Genomic DNA, 16,212 nt, shown 5'->3' on the forward strand with positions numbered 1-16,212 from the left:
CACCTTTATAACCCACATAATAAAACACATACAAAATAACCACAAATCTTTAAGCATAAGTTAGGGAACAGAAGTGCACAATCAGGGTTACCTTTAAAATTCTTTAAATAGCTTTAAATAAACTTGGCTACCTCCAACCAAACTCTTTGGATATTGCAAGTTTAAATTATTTTAGAGCCTGAAAAGGATTTTAATATTTTTCTTTAGCATTTAGTTTACTGGCTTGAGTCTTATAGGTCAGTGTAATTACAACACACTGCTCTTGGGCCTGAGAGTAAAAAGTGTGATTACATCCATAGCATCCTATTGCAATAGCAGAGAAAAGATACAATAAAATAACTACAATATATAATAAAAGCAACTTTCAATAGAATATATTTCCCTTCCTTATAGTGTGCATGTATGTGTGTACATATATTACATCAAAAAACCCAACTTCATTACATTCAAACAATGTTAAGATTGCAAACTCACTCAAAAGTTGGGAAATGCCTGTGTAGCCTTCATTCAGCCCCCTTGCAGCTTTTAATTCCATAATCATGAACTGGGGGGGGGGGTTCCCAAAGAAGCCCTTCCTCATTTAGTGAATGGGTAGTTATTTGATATTTCTTTTCATCTCCTCATTAAGGGTAGGTCTATACTTACCGCGTGGGTCGACGCGGAGAATTCGACTTCTCGGAGTTCGAACTATCGCGTCTAATCAAGACGTGATAGTTCGAATTCCCCATGTGCTCCGGTCGACTCCGGAACTCCACCACCGCGAACGGCGGTGGCGGAGTCGACCTCGGAGCCGTGGACTTCGTTCCCACGGCGTCTGGACGGGTGAGTAGCCCGAACTAAGGTACTTCAACTTCAGCTACGCTATTCGACCCCGCCCCTTAGTGTAGACCAGGCCTCAGTGTTTGGTCCCTGGCATTTTTTAATACACACCATTCAAACCATGTCCTAACTATAAAATTAATTTCCTCATGGGCATTTCTGTGGTCCTCTCACTATAGTTATCAAAGTGCTTTACAAACATCAGTGAATGTATTTTCACAACACCCCATGTGAGGGGGGTGGTGGTATTACCCCATTTTACGCTGGGGCCCAGAGAGGTTAAGGTCAAAAGTATCCACTAACTTTAGATGCTCAACTTGAGACACTGAGGGTACATCTACACTGCAACAAAATAACCCACAGCAGTGAGTCTCAGAGCCTGGATCAATTAGCTTGGGTTCACACATTTTGTGCTACAGGGCTAAAGATAGCAGTGTAGCTATTTCCACTCAAGCTGGAGTAGGTCTCAGAGCCCAGGCTCCAGCCCCAGCAGAACATCTGCACTGCTATTTTTAGCCCCGTTGTGCAAGCCTGAGTCAGCTGACCAGGGCTCTGAGACTTGCTGCCGGGGATTTGTTTGCAGTGTAGACGTATCATTAGGGCTTGTTTTTTCAGAATACGTAGCACTATTTAGCACTTTATATGTTCAAAGCACAGCTCCAATCAACTTGAGTTGCAATCATGAGTGGCTAGCTTCACATACGAACACTAGCAAAATCAATCCAGTTCCTCCAGAGAGCAGATCAACTCCCTTCACCATGAGACCACCATTCTCTTCCAGCAGTTCCCTGCCTCATTCAATACACACCTTTCAACTTCTGCAACAAATCAAATGGGACTCCTACAGACAACAGTCTCCTTCACTACACAGCTCTGGTTCATCCGCTTGAGATGGTGCATAGAGCAGCATATGATCATGTAACTGAAGGCTGCGTATGCAGAAGGGGGATGAATTAAGAGCTCACAGCCAACATTAATTCTGGCATTTCCTAACTTTTAAGTGCCTGACTTTGTAACCTGAATGTTCCGTTTTTAGATATATTTTCCTAATTTAAAAACCAAAAAAACCCAAAACCGAGCAAACAGAATTTCTGTCATGTGGAACAATACTGATTCAAGGTGGTCAAGAGCAGGATTCAGACCTCTATACCCACACCACACATCTCTACAACACCACACATCTCTAACAGAGTAAGTGACAGCAATGGTAGGCTACTATCCTCTACGTGGAAAAGCCACTAGAAGGGAAAGAAACATGCACATTGCAGTGGGATTCACAGCTGTTCGCTGACAGCAGAGGAGACACAGGGTTCAATTCCAATTTCTGGAGTGGAGCATTGTCTACTGGTTAGAGTCCCTTTTGCTTCTGTGCCCCAAGCCTGTCTCTGTCCCTGTCCCCCACTGCTATCCAGCTCCTAGCCCAGCTCTCTCTCCTCTACTTCTAGCCCCTATTTGCCTCTGCTCTGATCAATCCCACTACTGTCTGGCTCTTCCCTCCCTCCCTTCCTCTTCTGCACCTATGTAACCTCCAGCTGCCTCCCACATCTCTTCCCCTACCTTCCCTCTAGCTCAGGGGTGGGCAAATTTTTTGGCCTGAGGGCCACATTGGGGTTCCAAAACTGTATTGAGGGCTGGGTAGGGAAGGCTGTGCCTCCCCAAAGAGCCTGGCCCCCGCCCCCTATATGCCCTCTCCCACTTCTCACCCCACTTCCCACCTCCTGACTGCCCCCGCCAGAACTCCTGACCCATCCAACCCCCCTGCTCCTTGTCCCCTGACCACTCCTCTACATCTGCAGCTCTCACAGCCGTGCTGCCCGGCAGGAGCTCACAGCCCCAGCGAGCTGATGCTGCAGGGGAGGGGCTGGGGGCTAGCCTCCCCGACCGGGATCTCAAGGGCTGGGCAGGACAGTCCCGCAGGCTGGATGTGGCCTGCAGGCGTTGTTTTCTCACCTGTGCTCTAGCTCCTGCAAACCCTCCCTTCCATTTCTCACCCCTCGGCAATCTAGTCAAGCAGCTTTCTCCTCCTCCACATGATGCCTGGACACTAGGAAGAAGAGCACTGAGAACTCAGGAGAGACTATCTCCCTTCTCTCAGCCCTGGTGCCACAGCAGTTCCCGGCTACCAGAAGGAGCAATTCAGGGAAAGTCTTGTGTAACCCAGTGACAGAGTCCTGTGGCACCATATAGACTAACAGATGGATTTGTGTAACCCACATGCTTTATACTGCAGCATTTGACTTTGTTTAGCCCAGAGAAAGGGAGAGAAACAGTGTGGAGGAGACATGGATTTTAGTTGAAATACCCTAACTCTGCACATGTGCAGGGAAAAGCAACTCAGCTACAGGGCCCTGAAACATCCAGAACTAGGGTGTGGCAGTTACTAGACACACTCAGTAGCTGTTTCTGAAACAGTGAAGGAAGGTTTCGTTGTGAGAAAGGAGACTTGCAGTCCCATGCACAGTCACTAGTTGAGAGCTGAGCCAATCAGAGCTCAGGGAGGAAAAGTTATAAATAGATGAGTTAAAGACGGACAGCCCTGTGGGTTCAGCAGGTGGTCCACACAGGACCAAGAGATGTGTCTGCTGGGTGAGCTGAGTCCCCATACCTGTACCACTTTGGATAGAGGCTATGGTCTGCTGTTTCACAAACAAGTGAGGACCAATCAACCATTAACCCAAGGGCAGGAATGTTGCTAGCTATGGAGACCTCAGACTGTTTGTTTGCTGAAAGGCTTCTGAATGAGATGCTGCCTTTCTTCTCAAGCTGTGAAGAGTCCAGGTGATACACACTGCATATGAAGGCCACACTACAAAGACTGATAAATCAGGTGACACACATTGCATATGAAGGCCACACTATAAGACTGATGAATCATCTCTGAAAAAGGATCAGATGGGAATGTGTTTATGTGTGTGTGCTAAAGAGTATAAAATGTTTTGTTGAAACCATATATTTAAATATATGTAAGAGCAACAAAGTGGGGAAGTCTGTATGAGAAACACAGTAGATTTTACTATCTAATGTTTTTTGTTGAAAAGTTATTCATATTCCTTATAGTATTTAGAATGTTTTACACGTCTTACATTGCTTTCTATGCCCCCTCAAAGGTGGTTTCTCTAAGAAAGTATATGGTTCTCTCTCTTTGAGGTGGACTGGCAACTATTAACTAGAGCAGGCTGGGATTTTTTTGACAAAACATTTTTTTCCATTGGAAAAGGCCAGTTTGTCAAAACCGAAACTGTTTGTGGAAAAGGGTCGTTCCAACAAATTTCTAGTTCTGAAAATTGTTTGAAAAAAGGTGTTTTGAAACTGTAGAGATGTCTCATTTCAACATTTTTAAACAAAAAGTTATGGTTTTGGGTCAAAATAAGATTTTTGTTTTGAAATTTAAGGAGATTTATAGTAAAAAAAAAAATGTAAAAGGTGAGTATCAAACCAAAACGTTTTGACTGACCTGTTCTGACTTTGTTCAGTTCACAAAAAATTGAGATTTTGACTTTTTGTCTCTGTCACAGAGCTTCGCAAGCACCCCCTCTTGGCCTTCCACTAAGACGGCCATGAGGGGAATCCAAGCTGCTGTACTCTGATGTCCTGGGGTGTGCTAAGCTTCAACAGGCTGAAGTACGGGTTCCAACTTTGGCCTCTCTGGAACGTTTCCTGGGCACTGACTCTCAGTCTGTTACCCTTGCTCCTCAGCCCAACTTTTCTAGGCCTCCAGGACCAGGGCTGATCCCCAAGGTACCCCAGTTACTTAAACACACCCCTGTCCCAGAACTCTGCCCAAAAGGTGTGAAGCTTCTGGTTTACAGTGTAACTCTCAGGGGCATGCAACAATTATGAGCAGTTAACAGAGAGAGAGAGCCACTTTGCTCAAAGTCTCCACATTTACTTAATCATACAAAGCACAGGAGAGTACAGATTATACAAGACAATAAACATTCAGTGCATGCCCGTCTCATGGCATTCTTTTGGCTGGGGTCCAAGACCCTTGGGTTGTCCAGAGTCCTTGGGGCCATTTGGATTCAGGAAAGAATGCAGGTCCCCTTATCCCATGAGGCTGCTACATGATGGGTGACCTCTCCCTCCCACCTTGCTCTCTCTAGTCCCATTTTCCTCTTCCTCCCCCCTCCCACACCCCATTCCTCTTTTGTTCTATCCTGGTAAGTTTATACTGTACCTACCGTCTCCTCTCCTTTTGGGGGTGTCATAAACAGATAGTTAAGGGTTAATGTCTCTTTTACCTGTAAAGGGTTAAGAAGCTCAGTAAACCCGGCTGACACCTGACCAGAGGACCAATGAAGGGACAAGATACTTTCAAATCTTGTTGGAGGGAAGTCGTTGTTTGTGTTCTTTGTTTGGGGGTTGTTCGTTCTCGGGGACTGAGAGGGACCAGATGTCAATCCAGGCTCTCCAAATCTTTCTGAATCAGTCTCATGTTTTAAATTTGTAAGTACCCAGCCAGGAAGGCGTGTTAGTCTTATGTTTGTTTTCTCAACCTGTAAATGTTTCTTTTGCTGGAAGGATTTTTACCTCTGTTTGCTGTAACTTTGAACCTGAGGATAGGGGGAATTTCTCTGGCTATATAAATTTAAGTACCCTGTATGCATTTCCCATCCCGATTTTACAGAGATAATTTTTACCTTTTCTTTTTCTTTAATTAAAAGCTTTCTTTTTAAGAACCTGATTGATTTTTCTTTGTTTTAAGATCCAAGGAGTTGGGTCTGGACTCACCAGGAGTTGGTGGGGGGAAAAGGAGGGGGAATGGTTAATTCCTCTTTGTTTTAAGATCCAAGGAGTTTGGATCTGTGTAAAGCCTCTCAAGGTAACCCAGGGAGGGGAAAGTCTGGGGGGGGAAAGGAGGGGGGAATGGTTAATTTCTCCTTGTGCTAAGATCTAAGGGATTTGGGTCTTGGGTTCCCCAGGGAAGGTTTGGGGGAGAATGGAAAGTGTACCAAAACACTATATTTTTGGTTGGTGGCAGCGCTATCAGATCTAAGCTAGGAATTAAGCTTAGAAGGGTACATGCAGGTCCCCACATTTGTACTCTAAAGTTCAGAGTGGGAGAGGAAACCTTGACAGGGGGGAGGGGGAGTTCAGCTAAAATTGGATTTCTAGGGATCCAGCTAACTCTTTGTTCCCAGATGTTTGAGTTGTTAAAGTCCTAAACAGCTTCTATTTGTATCTTTCTGGTGTGAAGCTGCTACAAGACCTGCGAGCAATGGTGGATCCACATATGCACAGGTGTTCATGATACAGCAGTTTTTCATATGACAACATCACGATAAGTTGTACAGACAGAGCCCCAATTTATCATAGTCCCAGTGTAGGAACAGGAACATTTTCATACAATAACCCTAAGGTTTAACTCTGAAAAGAGAGTTCTGTACCTGGCCTCTAAGTACAGGTACAGAAGGAAGGGGAGTGTAATGAACTTGTAGGTAATATTGCCTCAACATCCCCCTACCCTGTTACATCTGCTCAGCCCATGGATGGATCATGTTTAGTACAAACTAACAAACTTCTACTGAGCATGTGCAAACTGAGATTCTTCAGAGGAATATAACTAAGATATTTTGGGCATAGTTTCATGAGAACAGCAAAAGGCAAATCCCTGATATGAAGCTGGCCCTCCACATTTCAAGTTCCTTGTCCAAATCATGGAGGTGCAATGAATTTCATCTCTGAAGTTGCTGAACTCTTTTAGCTGAAACTTAAAAAAAAAAAAAATCAACCTGACACCCAGCATGGAAAATTCCAGTCCAAACCAACAAAATTATAAGCAACCGAAAGAGATCCAATAATGGAAAGTGTTGGGCAACCTTAACTAAAGTCAGTGCCACAGGCTCCACACATAAAACACAGATACTCGCACAAACAGAGAGAGAGAGAGAGAAATGTGAAAACTTAAGAAAAGTAATTAAACTTTGATACTCCATACATTTATTAAATTATTACAAATATTTCTCGGGTTTGAAAGATAAAATAGTTGTCCAAGATCTTGCAGACCAGGTTTATGACTGTATGTAGCCGTATGTAGGGAACACTTCACAAGGGTTTGGAACTTCTATGAACAAGCCTGTCCAAGCACCTAAGTCAGTTTGATAAGTTCCTTGTTCTCTTCAGGTAGAGCATGGATGATGAGCTGAACTTACCCAATGAGTAGCACTTAATATATTATTTTATTTTTGTAAGCCTCAGACAGACAAACCAGGCTGGACAGAGTTAGATAGTTAAGCAGACTGAAGACAGCAAAAGACAGAGGTAATTGGTAAAATGTTCACAAAACCTGGTACCTACAATTCCTTGAATGTTTTGGCTTATTTAAGTTTTCTGAACCCCCAATAGCACTTGTAATTACTTATTGGATTTTAACTCCAATAAAGATTGGTAGATCAGCCCTAGGCTCAAGTGTAGTTGACCTGGAGAACTTTAAATAAGTGTGAGCTTTGTTTGCCTAGTTTATTTTCCCAAATTCAGCTCTTCCATTGTAATTGTGTGAAAATAGGAGAAATGGTATCAGCTTTTAGCTTCTGTGCCCGGTGTGACACTATGATGACACTCAACTCTAGCTTGGACACTAAACTAAACCACTTGGGATGTTTTCTGATTCCCTGGAATATTCAACTACTACCATAAAAGTGATGGAAATGTCATGTCTTCTCGTCAGGTACCTGCCACAACTGAAAAATACTGCAAGCTACTTCATCCCTACCTTCTCTCTCTCTCACACACACACCAGCCTGAAAATATTTTATCGCAGCTCTCTATGATTTTTCAGGCCTCTGGCTCATTTCTTGTACTGTAGTAAAAATGCTGATAGAGGCTGTGGCACAGCAGCTTTAGTGCCATTTTTGGGTTTTTAGTTTATCTGATATACTGTAATCTGGCTTCAGATACTGTCACCACATTGAATCAAGCCTTGGAAAGATGTACAATGATATTTTATTGCAGGCTAACTCTGGTACTCTGTCATTCCTCATTATTAATACTTCATTGTTTGTGCTTTTGACAACTAGCTGGCTATCTGATCCTAGCAAAATCAATTCCAACGTATTCCTGCTCATTTTATAAAATACATTTCCATTTCATCTAATCTAACACAAGCATGTTAGCATGTCTCACAGGGTTTTGTTTTGGGGCCTAATTCTCCACAGAGGCTCCATTTTTCTATTCACTTTTGCGTTCTGTTGTTAAGGGCTGGCTTACTATTGAATTGCTGAAAACATTGTGGTATCTTTCATTGCATATTCATCCTTCTCTGGAAATCTTGGTGTGGGTCAATTATCACAGGGAAACAGAGCTGAATTGTGGGCAATTTTTTTTTTATTTTCATATATCCAGAACTGAATATCTGATAATCTGAGATCCTCAGAGTAGGGACTTACTATATATTTGTATTGCAGCTAGCACTACAGGGCCTTGGTTTTGAGTGAAGCCTCAGAGCTGTACTGTCAGAAAACTCTGATTAGTATTAATAGTAAATTAGATCCCATTTTTGTATTTACTGTTTGACTGGGCTTTTCATAATGTCATCACAACACGTTGAAACTGTGGGAGATATTTTTAATTCAGCACTTTCCTTCCATAAGATGCTGTCAAGATTGGTAGGCCTAAAACAGTGGCACCCTTTTGAAGACACTATCTTCATAAATCTCCCTCTTTCCCTGCTTCATACAGGGCCAGCTCCAGACCCCAGCGCACCAAGCGCGTGCTTGGGGCAGCATTTTGCCGGCAGGGCGGCAGGCGGCTCCGGCGGACCTTCCGCAGTCATGCCTGCGGGAGGTCCACCAGAGCCGCGGGACCAGCGAACCTCCCGCAGGCATGACTGCGGAGGGTGCGCTGGTCCTGCAGCTCCAGTCGATGCATCCGACGAAGTGGGTATTCACCCACGAAAGCTCATGCTCCAAAACTTCTGTTAGTCTATAAGGTGCCACAGGACTCTTTGCTGCTTTTACATTTGTTTTGTATTTTACTAAGTCCTACCAGAACTGGGTCTTGCATGAGTTTTGGAAAGGCAGGTGTCAGGCTTGTGGAGGGCTGATATCTGAATTATTCATATTGAGATCTAAAAGTTGGCCTAGGAATCCAAAACATATATCGACACAGACCTATGCAATATCATTGTTATAACACATTTTGAAATAAATACATGTTAAAAGGAAAGTCTTTTTAAGGTTGACATGGTAAATGAGTTGATGCACTAAAACACTTTCTATGTATCAAACCAAAACATATTTAATAAAACTGTGAAGCTCCCTTAAATGAAGTCCTGTATAGAGAGGTCAACATTTTAAAACTTGCATCACTAAAGTTAAGCATATAAATCCATATCTAGGCCTACTGAATAATAATGGCCCAATTTACAGAAGTGCTATACATCCACACCACCCATTTACTTCAGTGGCAGTCAGCATCTCTGAAAACTCGGCATTTAAGCATTCACTTAAATGTGAATTTGCAGGCCTAACTTTAGGCAGCCAGGCTTGACAATTTTGGCCAGAATACAATTTTAGCACAAGACTATCCAATTAGCATAAGCAATGATCAGTATGGGGAAAGAGCTAGATGGAAATAATCTGGAAGTTGGGACCTTCTAGATGGCACCAATGTCAAGGTAAATCATTTTTTTGGGCTACTAACCTTGGCAATCATCGAATGAGCACATTAGATACTGCCATTCATGCATCTGTAATTTCAAGACCAATTATTGCAGATCTCTGTTTTAAGTCTGTTTGTTTTAAGTATCAATTGCTGACACCAATGCAATTGTTCCAGCTGTAGCAAAATGACTGCAGGTTGGGTACATTTCCTGCTCAAGATGTCCTAGCATCTCTCTATAGCATTGGTATCCTTGCATCAGCTATCTTTGCATCCATATTAAGTATATGATAACAGACAATAAGGTTCATGATGTGGGACTTCATCCAATTAGATTGAGGCCAAACTCACCAATGACCCAAGTTTTAAAAATCAAAATATGTAACTGAATTCTCTGTAGATCCAACCTAATTATTTTCTCATTTTTTGCTGCTGGTGCATCCATTCGTTTCTTCAGCAACACTTTCTTTGCAAATTGAAAATAAGGCTTATTTTTTACCAGGTTCATACTGAATGAGCTACTCCTTAATAAAAAAAATACTATGAACTGTTTTGAGATGATTCTTATTAAAACTCCTAGGCAAGTTTATTTTGTACTGTATTGCCTAGAAATAGAACGATAGTAATTGATTTCTATTTGTTAACTTGTTATATAATCAATGGGATAAACTCATTCTCGGTGTTGTCAATGGATGTTGCATTTTAGGATTTCGCACTATTACTTTTCCTTACACTTTACTTTCTGTTTCCTGGCCACATTATCTTACCTGAAAGGCTGACATTTTATTTCCTAAGGAACTAACACACAGTACAGTGGCAGCATGCATAAACTTCTGCAATGTCACAGTATACCAAGGTCTTGCTTTCACTATATTATGGGAACTAAAACTTGGTTGCCGTTATTCCCTATAAAAACTATGGCTGCTGGATACAGCTGGTGGTCACTAAACACTATACACTTCATTATGCCCTTCCTGAAATATATTCTCCATGCATCTCATCAGTGTGTCTGAAAAGATATTGGTCCTTATTCTCCTCACTTCTGTCTGTGTAATTTCATTCACAGACCCTGAGGAGCTGTCAAAGGATGAATGGGGCCATATGGAAACCAGACAAACACTCAGCTTTACTTGTCATTATGGTTAAGAGTAGATTTTCTTCAGTTAAAAAAAACCCAAGCTTTTATCACACCAAGTCTTTTCTATTTTCCATCTGCTGGCTGTTCTTGGGTGTGGTCATCATAAACGAGTAAGAATTATTTTGAGTTTTCAAAATAATACTCGTACTAAATATATTTCAAAATTATCCTATTTTTATTGAAGCAGCAAAGAATCCTGTGGCACCTTATAGACTAACAGACGTTTTGCAGCATGAGCTTTCGTGGGTGAATACCCACTTCTTCGGATGTTGCATCCGAAGAAGTGGGTATTCACCCACGAAAGCTCATGCTGCAAAACGTCTGTTAGTCTATAAGGTGCCACAGGATTCTTTGCTGCTTCTACAGAACCAGACTAACAAGGCTACCCCTCTGATACTTGACACCTATTTTTATTGATTGTACTTTAAGGTAACAACCACAAGTCCTCAGTTTACACTGATTTTGCATGGCTGGCAGTTAGCAAGTTCACAAATGTGTGTCTGACTTGCACCTAGACTATAGTTTGTTCAGTAGTTCTCAAGTTCAATATCAGGAGAAAATAGAAAGGCCTTCCTAGGCTCTCCACCCATAAAGGGGAATATGGCCAGTATAATCTTAACACATTTTAGATATTCTGACTGAGGGTTTATGTGGTCATGAAATTATGATTATATTCTAACATAAAATCAAACTAGATGAGAAGACAATGACAAATTTCTATTAAATGAAAATCTTCTTGTTCAATTTAGCTATTTATTTTAATAATTTTTAAATGAAATCTGAGTAAAAATTAACAATTGTCATGCTAAATAGCAAGATAAAATAAAAGTCTCTTTGCTACAGCTGACAATAAAAGGGATGCTATCTGAAAATGTACAATGAGCAAAAAAACAAAACAGATTCTTTCCATGCTGTTATAGAATCATGGACTTAGAGACAGACTTATTAGGTCATCTACTTTCCAGTCAAACCAGGTTTGTTTTCTATTGTAAAATTGCGTGATTTTTGTAAGCATAGTTTTGAATGTCCCAAGCAATGGTGCATCGACTATTTTTTGGGGGGAGGGAGAAACTATTCTAGACATGAAAAGAGCTTAGGTTATGTGATTTAAAATTGAAGGGTTATATTTATTTGTAGATAAAAGTTGCAGTCAGAAAGTGGACATTGGTTCTACCTACTGTAGTGTGATAGGTAAAAGATATTCCACACATTTAGTGAAAAATCCAACAAATAAAGTTTCCAGTACACCTCTACCTCGATATAATGTGACCTGATATAACACAAATTCGGATATAATGCGGTAGAGCAGTGCTCCGGGGGGGCGGGGGGCTGCGCACTCCGGTGGATCAAAGCGAGCTCAATATAATGCAGTAAGATTTTTTTGGCTCCCAAGGACAGCGTTATATCGAGGTAGAGGTGTACCACCATCCAAGCCATGCACTAGAAAGAAAAATGAGAGTTTCCTATAAGAAACCATACATTTTCTCTCATGATGCCAATGTTCTGGTAAAAACAATAATGCTGCAGATATAGAGGGTAAAAACAGTTCATTTGTAAAGTTTGTCCCAGTTGGTCATGTTCAGGTGTCTAAAAATTAGAAAGCCTTGTTGCCAAAAATATATCCTAGTGAATTATTATAAGCATACAAAGAATCCAGAAGATAGACATCACCCACAATTCTTAAGAGCTATATGCATATTGTTGCTAGATAAAAGTTTATAAAGCAAAAACAGAAATCTTTACTAAAAATGACCCATGAAAGTTTAAAAATTCATACTTTTAATTGGGATGTGTTACACAAAACTAGTGATTTTTAAGTGCCTCAATGTTTGGGTCCCTAACTTGAGATAACTCATTCTCTGTCCAGGCTCTTGAGGATATCTGCACTTACTGAAAAACAGGCCCCTTTGAAGGTGTCTCAAATTGGACTCCCCACCCCCCAAAATGGTGGCATCTAAAATCACTAACCACTTTTCAAAATATCATTAATGTAGCTGACTGTTTTCATATAAATCATGCAGAACTGAGACTATATAGCCCTCTTCAGAATATAGTTTCTAAAAGAACAAAATATGAACTAGAACATTGGATGGGATGCCCTCAGATACACAGCTTTAAAAATAATTAGTGCCCCAAGAATAAGATGTTATTTGTCCAAGAACTTGGAAAATTGAGATTTTTCTTTTGAAAAGGAATAGGAACACCATCTGCAAACTATTTGTTTGAGTTTCAGTGCTTAATTTGTGTGAGGACTTGCTGGACTCAGCACCAGCAACTCTAGGCTTGGCAGTTCATAACCCCGGCACCTCTGGGCTTCCCAAATCAATTATGAAAGTAAATCATTCTTGAGCCCCGGCATCCCTTTCATTACAAATTAAGCACTGTTGAGTTCCAAACTCTGGCAAGGAAGCTCCTCTAAGGTTTTACCTCCGTGCTCTTTTTCTCCTTAGCTTGTCCCTAAATGGCAAGCCAGATGTGTGCCAATTAAATTTGCCAAAAAAAAGTGTGAACATAAATAAATGCATAGGAAAATCCACCATCAAGCAAACAGGAAATTTCAAAATGCTGAATCCAGTAGAAATGATCAGAACAAAATAAAGTACCGTTTGGAACATCATTTCCTCCTGATCTTGATCCTGAAGACATTTTCATTTTTAGTGTGTGTATACTTATGACTGAGGCTAACTTGAGGCCAGTGCAGCACATCAGTGAGAGTGTCTGATAGAGAAAGGAGGAGGGCAGTGCAGTTTGAGCACACAATGTTTTGAAAACAGCATGTCGAAGTATCCTTTAAAAACAAGTTGGGGCAGCTGAAAGTACAGGAGAAACTGGGAAAGGGGACTGGGTGTATAAGTGTCTGAAAGGACAGGGAGGAGTCGGCAATACAAATTGTGTACAAACTTTTTTTGCACTGCACCTCACCTTTCTGACAAAGGTCACCAGACCGTTAATACCAAATATAAGGTGATCATACAGCCAACAAATCTCACAGTCACCATTAATTGAGTGATCCCACTGCCACTAAAGTCTCTGGCAAAACTCCCTTCAGATGGAAGTAGGATCAGGCCCTACTTCTTGATTTCATGTGTAGCTTTTGTCAGCTCCTGCTCAGCCTCAAGTGCTTGATTCTATTTCTCCACTGAACTGGTTGAAGCTTCCTTCAAACACACCAGGTGGGTAAACTTGGAGAACTCTGTGTGGTTTTAAAGCAAAGCTTCCTCACCAAGCAGGTTTCCACCATCCCCAAGCCTGTCCAGCTTTGCTGCTGTTCTTCCTCATCTAAACTGACCCTGGCAGCTCTTCAGCACTATGGCCAGGATTATTGACTGAAATCTTTCTGTTAGGTGTCCTCTTAGTCACAAGGTCTTGATGACTATTTATTTGCTAAGGGACATCTCTTACACCTGACAGTATTAACACACGCTTTATATATATAAAAAGTGAAATGGGATTTTAGCACTGATGTGGGAACTGGAGTTAGTCTCATCAGCAATGAGTTTAAATGTCCCAGAAACTGTAAATATACTGTTTATTTATATCTTAATCATTATGCAACTTGACTTGAATGAAGTCCAAGAGCTACTATAAATATGGACAGTACATACATAGGCTATAAACATAGCTTTATGCACCCATGCATTTAAATATTGCTATAAATCAATAAAATATATTGATTGGATTATGTATAAACATGCAGCATACTCACATTTATAAATACACATATTTCTAAACACAGTATTGTATATAAATCTATATAAAATTACAGTATGCTGCATACTATACTGGTGCGGGTATATTTAATAGTTTCACTACTTTGATAAGGAAGATCTTTAAGTCACTAGGTACATGGGCAAAGTACAATAATAGATATCTTTTGAGAGATGTAAGGTTTTATTTCATCAGGTCCCCACCAGCAGTATAGTGCACCAGAAACAAGAGGTGAGCATTTATCTTTATATTTCATCAAAGGCAGGAAGTAGAATACTACAGAATGTTATTCTTCCTCTAAGAGCTTTGAAGGAATAAAAATAGAAGGCACAATTTTTCGTGTGTATGCTACATGAGAATCATTGAACCTCATCCACAACAGGGGAATCATATTTATGAAAAACTAAACCTACCAGGCATCTTGTCTAAAAACAGTTCTGTGCATGGAAACAGCATCGCTTTACAGCTCCCCGAGAAGCATTTCTGCATGTTGCACTTTTGCATGTGTATTAAAGAAGAAAGCTCCCAGCTACCTTACTTATAAATAATATCTTAAGTCAGATCTGGGCACTCTAAGTCCACTTGGAGCCATATGGCAGTTTCCATCTTCTTTGCAACTAATATCAGCGTAAGAAGCAGTGGTGATTCATTCTTAAGAAAGACTCCACAGTAGATGAGAAATGCCCCTCCGCTTACCTTATTCAAACACACCACGTTCAGCATAAACACGGGCTGGAGACCACAAAAGGCTCAGGGATTCCCTCTTTCTTCCAGGGGCTGGTCTCCGATTTCCTTTGCAAGTGATCTGTTGACAACCCCGCGGAGAGAGGAGAGGTTTGTTTTGGTGGCTTCTTTTCTGATGCTGATTTTTGCTCTGTATTCCTGACTCCTCCAAATCACCATCCCCCCCGGGGCGGAGGGGGCTGAGGGAGGACAAAAAAAGGGAAAGCCATCCTCCAAAAATCAGTGCAGCGAGCGGCTAGGATTGCAGGCTGAGAAAAAAAGGAAAAGCTCCTCTCGCCCCAGTGTAATCTCCCTCCGGTTGCATGTGATGTGGTGGCTGCTGCTGGTGGTGGGTGTTGGTGTGTGTCTGCGGATGTGTGCGCTGTGTAAAGGGAACAGCAGCGGGCCGGGAGCTCGGCACAGCATGGAGTGAGCTGTGGAGAGAGACAATCAGAGGCACACGCAGGCACACAGTGTGTGCACACACACGGACTGCACACTTGAGGAGCTCCATTCCCCTTAGCCAGGGTGTACACCCGTGCACACCCTCTCTGCTCCTAGCTAGGGTGCAGGCATACACACACCCAGAGAAGAAACGCGCGCGCACACAGCCTTCTCCCAGCCATAACACATGGACACAGCCTCACTCACTCCACTTCGCCTGGGTGGGCACACTTGTATAGAGCTCCCTCCTTCAGCCAAGGGACACATACACCCACATGCACACACCCTCCCGCCAGGCAGCCAGGGTGTACACACACGCCTTCCTCCTCCCGGTCAGGGTGTGTACACACACCCCTGCAAACACACGCTAGCATTCCCTCTCTACACACACATTCCTCTTCCCAGTGAGGTAACACATTCACACACTAACAAATTCAGAGACTAACAAGCTCTATTGGCATGACAACCTAAACAAGGTGTCGCTAACATGTAGAAACCTTAAGTGTCTATGAGACGGTGCAACACAGTGTGCCTCTGCCCACAGGAAGTCTCATCCCTTGTGCCCTTTGCCATTATTGGCAAGTTTTGATTGTGTTAGAGAGGCTATTATTTCTGCTGCCTCTTTCCTCCCCCCTCGGCTTATGGAGTTTTTTTTTGTATTGCCTTATAACGAAGTCTTGTTGCTGATCATTTGAGGAAATCTCTCGGAAGCTCCCTTATATTTTGGATATTGGAGTAGAAAGTGAGTCTCCATTTCAATCTCCCCTCTCTCACCTTGGTTG

At 41.9% G+C, this 16,212-nt stretch overlaps 1 protein-coding gene across 1 annotated transcript in view; it reads right to left on the reverse strand.

Annotated features, from left to right (window-relative positions):
- The window catches only part of KCNB2 (potassium voltage-gated channel subfamily B member 2), a 275,180-nt gene extending 259,683 nt beyond the window's left edge, over positions 1 to 15,497 (reverse strand). Inside the window, exon 1 of the mRNA XM_045005548.1 lies at positions 14,960 to 15,497. The gene's annotated coding sequence lies outside the window, so the exon portion shown is untranslated. The remainder of the gene's footprint in view (positions 1 to 14,959) is intronic.
- Between the last annotated feature and the right edge of the window lie 715 nt (positions 15,498 to 16,212).

Source organism: Mauremys mutica, chromosome 2 (genome assembly GCF_020497125.1).
Source record: "Mauremys mutica isolate MM-2020 ecotype Southern chromosome 2, ASM2049712v1, whole genome shotgun sequence".
In the NCBI taxonomy this organism is placed as follows: domain Eukaryota; kingdom Metazoa; phylum Chordata; order Testudines; family Geoemydidae; genus Mauremys; species Mauremys mutica.